We start from the raw sequence: 12,503 nt of genomic DNA, 5'->3' as shown, positions 1-12,503 counted from the left end.
TTTTAAGTGATACACAGTATCTATCTAAAACAAAAAGCAAGAATTATCTGAAATAGGGATGAGCCAGAAGACTTTCCAGTAAGATAAGGTGTGAAACAAGTATGTCCATTTTCATCCTTATTTACTCAATATTATATTAGAAATGCCAGCTATATCAATAAGACAAGAAAAGGATACTGAAGGAATAAGCATCAGTAAAGAGGAAATAAAGGTATTACTATTTGCAGATTATATAATGATTTACTTAAGGAACCTTAAAGAGTCAACTAAAAACTAATCAAAATGAGTAACAACTGCAAAAAAGTTGTACTATGTAAAATAAATCTACACAAATTATTAGCATTTCTGTTTACTGTCAACACAATCCAGCAGGAAGAGAGAGAAAGAGAAGCTACATTTAAAATAATTACATACAGTATAAAATACTTGAGAATGTGAATGCCAAAGCATACACAGGAATTATACGAGCACAACTACAAAATACTTATCCCCCAGATAAAGACAGATCTAAATAATTGGAGAAATATTAATTGATCATGGGTAGGACCAGTCAATATTACAAAAAATGACTACCTAAATTAATTTACTTATTCAGTGCCATACCAATCAAACTACCAAAGAAATATTTTATAGGGCTAGAAAAACTTTTTGGCAAATTCATGTGAAGGAAGAAAATGTCAAGAACATCAGGGGAATCAATAAAAAAAAAATGTCTTAAGTAAGGGGGCTTAGCAGCATCAGATCCCAAACTACAATACTGTAATTAGCAAAATAATTTGGGACTGGTTAAGAAATAGAAAATTTGATCAACAGGTACACAATTAGGTACACAATATACGGAATGTTTGATAAACCCAAACATCCCAGTTACTAGGTTAAGAACTAATGAGATATAGACCAATATCTCATAACACATGCCAAGATAAGCTCAAAATGAAATAAAGGTGATATCGTAAGCAAGTAAGTGAAGTAGGGAATCAATTACTTGTTAGACATATAGATAGGGCAAGAGTTCATGAACAAACAACAGAATGAGAGGTTCACAAAAGATAAGAAGGATAATTTTTATTACAAAATTTTTAATTAAACAAATAAAACCAAAGCAAGTAAAATTAGCAGAAAGTAGGAAACTGTGAAAAAATCTTTATAGCAAATCTTTACAGAAAAAAATTGTTACAACAGAGGTCGCATTTCTAAGATTTATAGAGAACTGAGTCAAATTTACAAGACTAAGAAACATTCCTCATTTGAGAAATGGTCAAAGGATATGAACAGACAGTTTTCAGAGTAAGAAGTCAAAACTGTCAATAGCCATATGAAAAAATGCTCTAAATCACTAACTACTAGAGAAATGCAAATTAAAACAAACCTGAGGTACCACCTGAAACCCATCAGATTGGCTAAGATGACAAAAAAGGAAAATGACAAGTACTAGAAGAGATATGGGAACTAGAAAAAATAATAACACAACTTATCTGGAGAAACAAGTCAAAAATATCAAGGAAATTAATAAAAACAGTGGGAAGGAAGGGGACCTAGCAGTATCAGATCTCAAACTATACTATGAAGCATGAATCATCAAAAGAAATTGGTTGGATCAATGGAACAGATTAGGTACACAATATATAGAAGTGAATGAACACAACAGCTTAGTGTTTGATAAATGCAAAGATTCCAGCTATTCAGTCAAGAACTCATTTTTTGACAAAAACTATTGGGAAAACTGGAAAACAGTTTGGCAGAAACTAGGTATAGAACAACATCTCACACTCTACACCAAGACAAGGCCCAAATATGTACATGATTTAGACATAAAAGCTGTCATCATAAACAAATTAATGGAGCAGGGAAGAAATTACCTGTCAGATCAATGGATAAGGGAAGAGTTCATGACTAAACAAGCGATAGAGAGGAAGTGAAATTGATCATTTTGATTACATAAAATCAACAAGTTTGTACATAAACAAAATCAATGCAACTAAAATTAGAAGAGAAACAAGTAAATGGGGGGATGCAATTAGTTTTTCTAATAAAGGTCTCATTTCTAAGATGTAGGGAACTGATTTAAATTTATAAGAAAAGACCCATTCCCTAAGTGATAAGTGGTCAAAGGATATGAACAGATAGTTTTCAGAGGAAGAAATATAAGCTATCAATTGACATATGAAAATGTTCTAAATCACAAGTAGAGAAGTGAAAAGCAAAACAACTCATGCTCATCGGTTTGGTAAAGTTGACAAAAATGAAAAATGACAAATGCCAGAGGGACTATAGGAAAAGAGGTATATTAATAACCTTTTGCATTACTGGACTGTGGACTGATCTAGCCATTCTGGAAATCAATTTGGAACTATGCCCCAGTGATATCACTACTAGGTCTATACTCCAAAGAGATCAATGAAAAAGGAAATGGACTCATATATGCAAAAATATTTATAGCAGCTCTTTTTGTAGTGGCAAAGAATTAGAAACTATGGAGATATACATAAGTTGAGAAATGTCTGAACAAGCTGTGGTAAAAGAAATTATTATAGGGATGGTTTCAGAAAAACCTGGGAAGACTTGCATGAACTGATGAAAAGTAAAGTGAGCAGAACCAAGAAAACAATGTGAAAAAAATGTTTGTAAAGACAAACAATTCTGAAAAATGTTGGCACTCTCATCAACATAATAACCAAGCACAACTGCAGAGGACTCAAGAAGAAGGGTATGACCCACCTCCTGAAAACTGTGATGGCCACGAGTGCCTATCGAGGTATTATAGAACTAAGGTAGGAATTTATTTTGCTTGACTACACATGTGTGTAATCAGTTCTGTTTTTCTTGATTTCTCAACAAGGATAGAGGGTGAAATCAGGGGAGATAGAAGGAAAAAAATGCAGAGATACTATTTATAAAGTGCTTAGCATAGAGCCTGGTGCATAGTAGTCACTACATAAATGCTTATTTCCTCCCCTTCCCACTTGAAAACAAAATAAAATTAAAATTTTTTTTTTTAAAGAATAAAGGAATACCTAATGGGACAAGCTCAACAGAGGACTGCTCAATGTTTAAACCAAGCTTGAGAAGAAACAAGGATCACTTGATTTTGCTTAGAATACACATCTAAAAGCTTAGGATGTAAGAAAGAGGTCTCGGAACCATCCAAGAAGGATATAACCATATAGAAGGAACAGAACAAGTCAAAAAGAAATATCAGTGCTCACCTTAGTCACTTAACTCTTCACACTTTTTTCCTTGGTGACAATGGAAAGTGGCATGTTCCTAAACTGCAAAAAAAAAAAAAAAATTATAACAAATTAAAGGAATCTCTTTGCAAGTAATATGAAGAGACCAAAACATAAATATCTCTCACTCCCAGATAAGGTTGGGAAAAGATTTTCATGCTGAAGTTGTCTAACATCTTTTTCCCAATATATTTTCAAGTAACTAATTTTGTCATGGATCTATGACATTACCGATGGGCCTAGTATTTTATCTTAACTAAGATGTATAACACTGTTCAATAATATTAATGACTATTGTGAAGAAAATTCAGTACTCCATGTTTCAAGTGCAAGCCTGCCAGAAATCATTTTTATTAATTTAGATTGTTCTAATCTAAACACTTCTGCTTAGAGAGGACCAAAGGTGGCCAGAGTCACCCCATGACCCTGAAAAATCATGCTCTGAAAAGCCATCATTGAGTTTCCATGTATGATATTCTCAAAATAATAGGCAACCTTCCACAATAAGGTAAAAAATAGTTTCAAGTCTCTGAGTAAAGTTTAGTTAACATTTTGTTCATCAAACGAAACAACAACCATTTAACTTTCTGCAAGCCCTTGGAGAATTATCCTCCTGAAATCATTCAATCCCTCTTCAAATACTCCCGTTAAGCATGAATTCTTAACCTGGAATTTGTAAATTTTTCCTTTGTTTTATATTTTGATAATTGTTTTTAATATAATGTAATCCTATGCATTTAAAAAGATTAAAAACATTATTCTGAAAAAGGGTCCAGAGGCATCACCAGACTGCCAAAGGGTCCATGACACACAAAAAAATTTAAGAATTTCTGTTTTAAGAATTCTTGTTTCCTGTTGGTCAACTGTAAAGTCAGAAGAAAATACTTCAGTTAAATGAAATAACCAAAACTTTTTCCTTCTCTTAAGTGTATCTTTACCCTAATCCTTTCACAGCACGAGTACAGACAAAGATCTAAACTAGACTGCAGTGGGACTAACTTCGAAGTTTGCCTCCTGAGACAGTGGATTATAGAGATAAGAATTATAGGCAGGAATGTGCTAGTAAATGTTCAACAACCAATTCTCTGGGAGGAGAAAGGGGGAAGTATGCTCTACCACTTTTAAATTTAATCTGCATTATTAATGGTTTCTCCCTGACTTTCTTAAGTCTAGACAATTTAGAAAACCCTAAATCCAGCCCTGATTTGTAGCGGCTGCTGATTTCACCGTATAAATAGTTCAAGCTGGCTCTAGAACACCCCCGGATTTTAGATGCCATGATGTGGCACTCTATATGGTATTTTGTTCTTTTTGAAGAAGTGATAGTTTTCCTTCTACCTACATAGAGTCATGGAATTAGAATTTTAGAAGTCACCTAGTCTGACCCATTATTTTACAGTTAGGGAGAAAGAGAGCTTGTTTCCTGGCCAAGATAAAAGCTTCCTAGATAGATACTTTGGTCATGCTCTTGTCATTGCCTCAGCAACATTGATCTCCAGTAACCTAAGTACCAAAGATGGAAGTACAGACTTAGTTGGAACCTTCTGTTCTAGATCATGTTCAAGTAACAGCCCGACAACTTGAGGAACAGCTAACTCTAAATAAGACAATAGTCTGTAACAGAGGACTTTAATGCTCTCCTAACCACAGGGAAAGAAAAAGGGGCATGTTGGTAACCAATTCAAACTCTGAAGACAATTTTTGAATTTTCAGTGTGAACATTTGCACTTGGGAAAAATCAGCAAATGCTACATACATCAGGGTTTGGACTTAAGGAAGGGATAGAGAAAATGTAAATAATGCAGATTAAGCTTAAAAGTGTGTTATGCATACTTTGGGGAAGGAGATAAACTAGTGGTTAAACATTTACCAACATATACCTGGAGAGAAAAGTCTTCATTTCAGCCTGGGAGCACTCTGCCAAACTTGTGTTAGTTGAGTGTGGTGGCAATGATTAAAAGTTCTGTTGACCTGTTTTTCTAAGGAAAAGGATTTAGCCACTATACCTTAGCCAATTACTGCTGACCAACAGGTGACCCTGTGAAGAGGTGAGCCTCAAATGCTGGTAACCAGGAACAACACCCCCCCCACCACCCCCACCCCCCACACACATGCCAGTAGCAGCCACAAGACCAGTAGGGCAACTCCTGAGAATTTGTGCCTGGTAGGCACCATGAGACTTGGCTAAGGCTAGTAGAAAACTCTCCCAGTAGAGATGCCACACCTAGCAGGAAGCTAGCCCAGTGAGCAGAGTTTATTAAACATTTATTAAGCTAGTATTTTGTGACAGGAACTACACTAAGTCCTTGGTACAGAAAAGTAAAAACAGTCCCTGTCCTCTGGGGGCTCACATTAGGAAAGAAAGGTAAATAATAAGGTATGTAGAAAATATACATAGAGTAGATAAAAGATCATCTCAGAAGGGAAGGCATTAGCAGCTGGGAGGACCAAGAAAGGTTTTAAGAAAGTGGAATTTGTGCAGAATCTCAATAAAAATCTCTAAGATGTAAGGCACTAATATGTTCCTTACTAAGTCCATTATGCCCAGATGTTTAAGGGTACAAGCTGTTTCCGTGTCACTTACTATCTTAGAGTAAGAACTATAGTTCTACCACAGCTGTGGATTATTCACAGATTTTTGTTACCACCAGCAAAGCTCCTCATTGCCATGGAAAGAAGCAGGCAATGTGGAACTGAGGGGAATGCACTGGATCTGCATTCTGGAGATATGTTTGAATTTCATTTCTGCCACTTAATTACCTGTGTGACAACTAGGCAAGTGACTTCAACTGTCAAGAGTCTCTGTTTCCTCATCTAAAAAACAGGACTTATTGTATGACCATTATTCATTTCAACTCTAAAATCTTAAGTATGTGTAAGGAGAGGAAAGATTTGCAAGAAGTCAGGACAATCCTACAGCTCTATCCCATTACCTCTACTCTTACTAAGTGAAAGTCCAGGGTAATATGCCTAGATCTATGACTAGTTATGAGGGTCATGACAGAAACTGAAAGAAATTTACTCACTTTAACACAAATATCAGACTAGAGTGGAGAAACGGCCTCTTAAAAGGAAGCAAAGATTTGTCTTGAAGGACTCTTACTCAGGAGGGAGTGAAGGGGAGGAGACATATGAAAGCTTGACTTGAAAAAAAATTGCCAAAACCCTATGAGGCTATGGGTTTTCTTCCCAAAGAATTGTCCTCACTCCCTTATGAAGAGGAGAATGCATATTAGCTTCCAATCAATGGAGAACTACCAAGTGACAATAGCAACTGCTCAGTGGAGAACCAAGAGAAGGCAGCTAAGAAGAGGAAAGTCTAGATGATATTAGTAGCTCTGCATGGAAGCAGCAAGTAGCAGTTTCAGAGACAGAGGAATGCTCCAGATGGGATGCAACCCAAGAAAAATGAGAGTGCCAGACTACGTGTCCTCCTTTCCCACTGGTAGCTTGAGAATCTTTGGGAGTGTGTGCCCCTGTACATGTAGGTTCAGTGGGAGAATGAATTTTTCTCATTATTTATCTTACCATAATGTTTAATTAAATGCCTTTGCTTTGAGTTTATAGGTGTTCCTTTGGTTTAGGAACACTGAATAGGGGCCATATGAAATGTGGCTTTGCCTTACATAGTAACTCAAACCATGCTTTGAACCTGGGCATAGCTTTCATGGGTTGACATTGAGAAGTGCTCCAGTATTTATACAGGGCTACAAAATTCACAAAGTTTCATCCGGGCTATGACTATTAACCACCAGTGTCCACCAGGACTATGGAGTGGGCCTTCTTATCTTCTCCCTCAATTCTATTTCACTTGGTGATTTCATCAGCTCCCAGGGATTCAATTACCCTCTCTCTACAAAACATTCTCAGATATGTTTATCTGTCCCTAACCTCTCACCTGACCTCTCTGGTTTTGCTTATTCTGGAAAATCAAAAGGTCAAGAATATCAACAGAATTAATAGAAAAAAGTAGGAAGGAAGGAAGCATAGGAGGACCACATCTTAAACTATACTATGAAGCACGAATCATCAAATCCGTTTTGGGGTAAGAAATACAGAAACTGATCAGAGAAACTGGATTAAATATCCAGTATACAGAAGCAAGTGAGCACAACAGCCTAGTGTTTGATAAACCTCCAAATTCCAGCTATTAGCTCAAGAACTCACTATCTGACAAAAACTGTTAGGAAAACTGGACAGCACTCTGACAGAACCTAGGTATAGAACATCTCATTGTATACCAAGTCAAGTTCCAAATTTGTACATGATTTAGCCATAAAGGGTGACATTATTATCAAATTAGAAGAACAAGGAAGAAATTACCCACCTTTCAGATCTATGGATAAACAAAGAGTTTATGACCAAATGAGATAGAGAGGACCGTCAGGGGAGAAAGACAATTTTGATTACACAAAATCAAAAAGTTTGTGCACAAGCAAAACCAATGCAGCTAAAATTAGAAGAGAAATGGTTAAATGGGGAGGGGGAATCTTTGCCCTCACAGAGTTTATATTCCATAAAGTAGGGAGGTGCCATTTAGTGAAACACAGGACTAGGAAGCTTCCAGAAAAGGGAAGGGATGCCAGTTAACATGAACTTGTCTCCCCTCTTCTCCCAAAAAAATTAGTTTAGAAAGCCAGCTAAGAATTTTGAAAATAGGGTTGTGTATAAGAAATAGTAAGCCAGGTGGTTAGACTTACATATGATGCACCAGGTAAATCTGTACATATTTACATGTTTACATATACATGTTTACATATACCTCAATACCATGCTTTAATATGTAACACATTTCTCTACAATTGCCATTTGATGCTTTCTTTTGTTTCATTTGTTGATATGTATGCTTTGTTGGTTGAAAATAATATTATTGCTAATTTATATATACAGAATCTTATGCAATTTATACATTTAGTTATCTATCTGCTCATATAATTGAGCAGATTCATGTCTTTTTTTTTTCTTTCTTCGATTCATGCATAAATTGAATTTAAGTGAGGCAGAGTTGCACAAAGTCGTCAGCCTCACTCTCTCCTCCATAGCCATCACAGTCCAGTGGCAGGACAGAGTCAAGACGGCTGGTGATGGCTCAGGCTGCAGTGGATGACCTTGGTGTCTTCCGTGTCTAATCAAGCTCTAAGCACTCCACATCGCCTGCTTCAGCTGCCTTCATGGCCGTTGGAACAAACTGCTCTCATCTGCCCATTCCACCGGAGGAAATCTTCACATGCTTGAGGTATACACCCCCCCTAACTCACGAATGGGTTTGAGAACCCTTGGTTACCCTCAACCTGGTTTGGTCCATCTGCTGAAACAGTTTACCGGAGTGTGGCCATTGTGCATGCTGCAGATTCTTAGAGCCACAGGTGAGACTTGGGTGGAACAGGTGAACATCAAAGGTGGGAAAAGTCCCAAAAAGGGCTCAGCAGCCATCACACCAAAGGTACTGGTCCTTCCTAAACACACCCTACACCCCATATGTGTATCTATATAGATATATGTGAATCTATATAGATAAATACACACATATTCTCTCTCAAGATTATTTTTACCCATATATATTGTCTAGAATGAGAAAAAAAATGTTGATATAATATAAAATGTTATGCAAAATATGTGGCTCTCTTTTTGTTAGCTGATATTGCACAGTCCCCTCCCCATTTTTGAATTTTAATGTGCAGAGGAGTGAAAATGTTCACTGACAGGAAGATGTGAGGTATGTTGTTCCTATAAGGCCATTTTCATATACAAGAATTTAATGATGAAAAGGGCAAAATAAGCATTTTTGAGTGAAGGAAAAGATGTATGTCAACTGACAAAAAATAGATACTGTCCCTGTCACAGAACATTTTGATTCTTACAAAGAGCAGGAAAATAATTTTGTTTTTAATAAAAGCTAATACTTGTGCAAAAAGAAGCATCTTTCAGGTGGGATTTGAGCAGTTTTGGAGAGAAAATGAACTGCAGGTTACTATAAAAATTCTCAAGTGAAAATGATGTAGGATAATTTTCTTTTGTGGGAACAGTCTGAGGTTTTAAAGAAACAAAGAGCTTATACTGATTAAAACCTGGAGAAAGGGGAGTGTAAAGACACAGTTTCTACAACAGCAAAGAATGAGTGAATAAAGTTTTTAGAGCTTTCAGAGCATTATGGTCTTTCATCCCATCTGTAGATGTTTTATGACTAAAGAAGGTGAAAATAACAAGAAATTGTATCAGCAGCTGGCTGCTGATGTAAGATTTTTAAAGGATTGTTGATGTGATAGGGGAAATTGGGGGTTACTCCTTCATGAGGGAAATGTGGGTCACTGAAAGGTAGGAGGCTATCTTTTAAGCTATTAAAGTAGGCAGAAATGGACACGGGGCGCTGGAAAAAGGAATCTGTGACGACACACAGCAGGGGGCCAAACCCCGTGCTCTCCGAGCGATGGCAGTTAAGAATCGGTCAGGGGACAGGTTTCAGCTATGTGATCCCCGGTTGGCAGGAGAGACTCGACTTAATTGGCTAAGGGTTTCCTGACATCTGTTGCCCTTCAGTGCCACCTATCGTTGGAAAGAGGTGAGGCGTCTCCTAAGGGTCTACTGCTCTCTACTGCCATCTCTGGCTTCAGAAAGAAAAGCAGAGAAGGCTTTATAGTTGCTTTTGGTAGCTGAGTGAGCCAGTCAAGTCAGTTTTCCTGGCTTAAAAGAGATAAACTGTATTGCTATGAGATTGATTACACAATGAAGCACCTGGGTGAGAGAATCCCTGAGATAACCACTCTGATGAGCTTTGCAGTTCTCTTCAAGAGAATTGCTATTCATATTAATAGGTTAACATTTTCTAAACACCTTTCTAATGGTGATTATAAATTGGAGTTTGGAAATGCACTATTGGAGTAAAGAGAATTTCCTAGCCGAAGAGTTGGTGAGGACTAACCATCAGGAGCAGAAAAAGTTACCTGTGGTGCATGTTTTCTTGAATGAAGGAAGGATATTAGAACTTGCATTCAAGAGCTGTAATGACTAAACTCTTAAATCAAGATAATTTCCAGTTTAAATTAGGTGAATACAGAACAATGCAATTGAGGATGAATGCTCCCACAGCACCTAGATTGGCTTTACTAACTCAGTTATTCTCAATCATTTTTCTTTTGGTTCTAAGCACAGTACTCATGGCACATTGAATGTTTAAGTTGCTACTTCACCCTCTCTTGCAAGAAAAAAAAAGGATTCTTCCAACAGATGCAAATCACCATCTTCTCCACAATTTTTAATCTCAGAGAACTGCCTGACTTACCCAGGGACATACAGCCAGTATGTGTCAGAAGGAGGACTTGAATTCAGGTCTTCAATCTCTACTCACCATGCTGGGCTGCTTCTCACTCCCAGGTCCAGGTCTATCTGGATGGATGGATGGATGGATGGATGGATGCAGGCTAGTAATTATTAGTATGAAAGTTAAATTACAGTTTTAATGTAATGCCTTTCCCATTAACTAGCTGTGTGACCTTGGCAAAGTCATAACTTTTGGGGCTCTCCTACTCCTCATCTATAGTTGTTGTCTGTCCTTCATTCTGGAAGAGGACCAATAGCATGAGGGCAGTAATGTCTTGACTTGCAAGTGAATTAGATTTCAGGGAGGCAAACACCTGCAAAGTCATTAGCCTCACTCTCTCCTCCAGAGTGCTAACTCAAAACAACTGGCCATAGCCCAGGATGCTGTGGGAGACCTTGGCCTTTGTAAGCCAAGGGCTTTCCCAGGTCTCAGTTTGTCTGAAGCAGCCCACCAGGATTCTTCTGTACACTGAGAGTAAAGGATTTTCCAACTTTACCTTGTTTGCTGGCCTTTTGGAAAGATGGACCTCAAGCCTGTAAATTCTATGTCCAAACCTACAGGTGAAATTCATAAAAGGAAAGGAAGTCCATTTGTGAACAGAGGACCACATTAGTCACCAGGCAGTATTTAGTGAGCACTCAGCAGGCAGGATGCTGTAAGCCTAATGCAAAACGAATGGCTTCACATGTAGAACGGATATCGTATTTCTTGCCTTTACAAATGGATGGTGGAGGGAAGGAGAGAATTTGCAACTAAAAGTAAAGATAAGTTTTCTAAAAAGATGAATGCAGAACGATATTGGGGAGCAAAAATGGATGTGACGTCATCGATTTGTATGTTTCCTCATCTCCTCTCATTCTTGTCTACGTTCTCCCACAGATTCTTGGCCAGATTCTGACCTAACCGAAGGGGTGACCAAGGAAGCTTGTCCACCAGTAAGCAGACCTGGGGACAACAGGACCAATGGGCATGCGGGGCTCAGAATTAAGCAGAGGACGGGGTCCGGGGCTGCCTTCAGGAGCCTGCAAAGCTTGGGCTCTCCGAAGGCCAGGAGAGGAGAAACAGGAAGACTGGCAAACAGCCCAACTGGCCCCAGCCCTCCGAGCCTCCCTGGCTGAGGCTCAGGACTCACTGGGAGCTGGACCTCCGAGGGGGCAATTCGGCTCCCGGTTAAGGGCAGACACCTTCCAGCCCGCAGGGAAGCCCTAACCCAAAGCCAGGGCAGCGGGGCGGGAGTCAGAAGACCACGGAGCAGAAGCGGTTCCGATGCGCCTCTACCACTAACTGGCGGGGGACCCGGAGGGATGGGATGGGGTGGGATGGGACGGCATGGCCTCCCTGCTCTGCCCGCTCCGTTCCCTCGCCTGTAAAACGCAAGGGCCGGACACTCGCGGCCGTGGGCCGTGGAGCCGGGTCCCGCCCCCCCAGTGACACAGGAGGACGCGGGGCAGCTGCCCAGGCCCGGGGGGGCCTCTCCCGCCCAGCGCTCAGCCCAGGCCCGCAGCCGCGACGCCACAGGCGCCCGGGCCCTCGCTCCCTCGGGACGTCCCTGCCGGGCCGCGCGGACCAGGGGAGGGGCGTGGGGGCTTCTGTACCCAGAAAGTCGGAGCCCAGAATGAGCTCCTCCAGCAGGGGCAGCTTCTGCTCAAAGGCGTCGGCGCCCACCTCCATGGCCAACCACGTGCGCACTGAGGCCCGCTCAGCGGAGCCAGGCCCAGACCCTCGGCTTCTTAAAGGGGAAGCGCCCCCGCCCCCGCCCGAGGCCACGCGAGGGGCACGTGGGGCGATGGGGAGGGGGGAGGGGAAAGCAGCAAGAGGAGGAAGCGGGTGCGGAGGAAGGACTGAAGGGGAAGAGGAGAGAACGAGGCAGAAGGGGGAATATGAGAAACAAAGGAAGGGGCCCTGTTTCCACAGGGTTAGCACCACTCCCTCCCAGCTTTGCAGACGGGATAACAGGA

The 12,503-nt window shown here is 40.0% G+C and overlaps 1 protein-coding gene across 2 annotated transcripts in view; it reads right to left on the bottom strand.

Moving 5' to 3' along the window:
* Nucleotides 1–12,288, bottom strand: part of LOC140527135 (proto-oncogene Mas) — an 83,297-nt gene extending 71,009 nt beyond the window's left edge. Inside the window, exons 1-3 of one of the 2 annotated variants that reach the window (XM_072643842.1) lie at nucleotides 12,141–12,227; nucleotides 11,042–11,099; nucleotides 3,207–3,269 (exon numbers count right to left, since the gene is read on the bottom strand). The gene's annotated coding sequence lies outside the window, so the exon portion shown is untranslated. Of the gene's footprint in view, nucleotides 1–3,206; nucleotides 3,270–11,041; nucleotides 11,100–12,140 lie in introns of both variants that reach the window. The other variant, XM_072643843.1, reaches the window with a different exon arrangement.
* Nucleotides 12,289–12,503: the final 215 nt, after the last annotated feature.

The sequence above is a fragment of the Notamacropus eugenii genome, chromosome 2 (genome assembly GCF_028372415.1).
Source record: "Notamacropus eugenii isolate mMacEug1 chromosome 2, mMacEug1.pri_v2, whole genome shotgun sequence".
Lineage (NCBI taxonomy): Eukaryota > Metazoa > Chordata > Mammalia > Diprotodontia > Macropodidae > Notamacropus > Notamacropus eugenii.
Note: the sequence above shows the minus strand (reverse complement) of the source record. Positions and strands in the feature narration are given on the sequence as shown.